At 39.5% G+C, this 610-nt stretch overlaps 1 protein-coding gene across 1 annotated transcript in view; it reads right to left on the minus strand.

Annotated features, from left to right (window-relative positions):
- The window catches only part of LOC109481663 (serine/arginine repetitive matrix protein 2-like), a 17,676-nt gene that overhangs the window by 9,425 nt on the left and 7,641 nt on the right, over positions 1-610 (minus strand). The gene's annotated exons all lie outside the window — the stretch shown is intronic.

Below are 610 nucleotides of genomic sequence, written 5' to 3' on the forward strand. Positions count from 1 at the left end.
CCTCTAGCTCTATGCCTAAAGTGGCCAAAATAATTACCTCCATGAAAATGGAGGTATTGTTTTTGGCGGCGTCTGTCTGTATGTGTGTCTGTGTGTGTGTCTGTCTGTCTGTGTGTGTGTCTGTCTGTGTTTCCGCAACTTTGTAGTCAGCATAACTTCAGAACGCCTTTATGGATTACCATGATATTTGGTATGCTGGTAAGTCTTGGAAAGACAAAGGTCAAGGTCAAGTATGGGCCTCCTGGTGGCTGATCTGGTTTTGGTATCTTTTGTCCTGAACAAGCTATGGTCTTGAATTTTTGGTGACAGATAGCTTATCCTGTCAGGAATAAGTGGCGTAAGTTTGGTCCCCCTAGCAGCTTATTCTGGAACTGCAGGTTAGTTTCTGGTAAAAACTTTAAAAGCCAATAACTCCAGATTGGAACAACGTATTTTCATCATTTTTGGTGTGTAGGTATCTGACAGAGAGTTGTACATGATTAAATGCAAATTATGCAAATGAGGACTTAATTGGCATAATTAAGGAGGAAATTCTATAATTACAGTGTTTTACATTATGGAACTTTCATACATGTAATGTATGTAACCTATGGCAGATGGAACATCAACA

This window comes from Branchiostoma belcheri, unplaced genomic scaffold, assembly GCF_001625305.1.
Source record: "Branchiostoma belcheri isolate BF01 breed outbred unplaced genomic scaffold, Haploidv18h27 scaffold57, whole genome shotgun sequence".
Classification (NCBI taxonomy): Eukaryota; Metazoa; Chordata; class Leptocardii; order Amphioxiformes; family Branchiostomatidae; genus Branchiostoma; species Branchiostoma belcheri.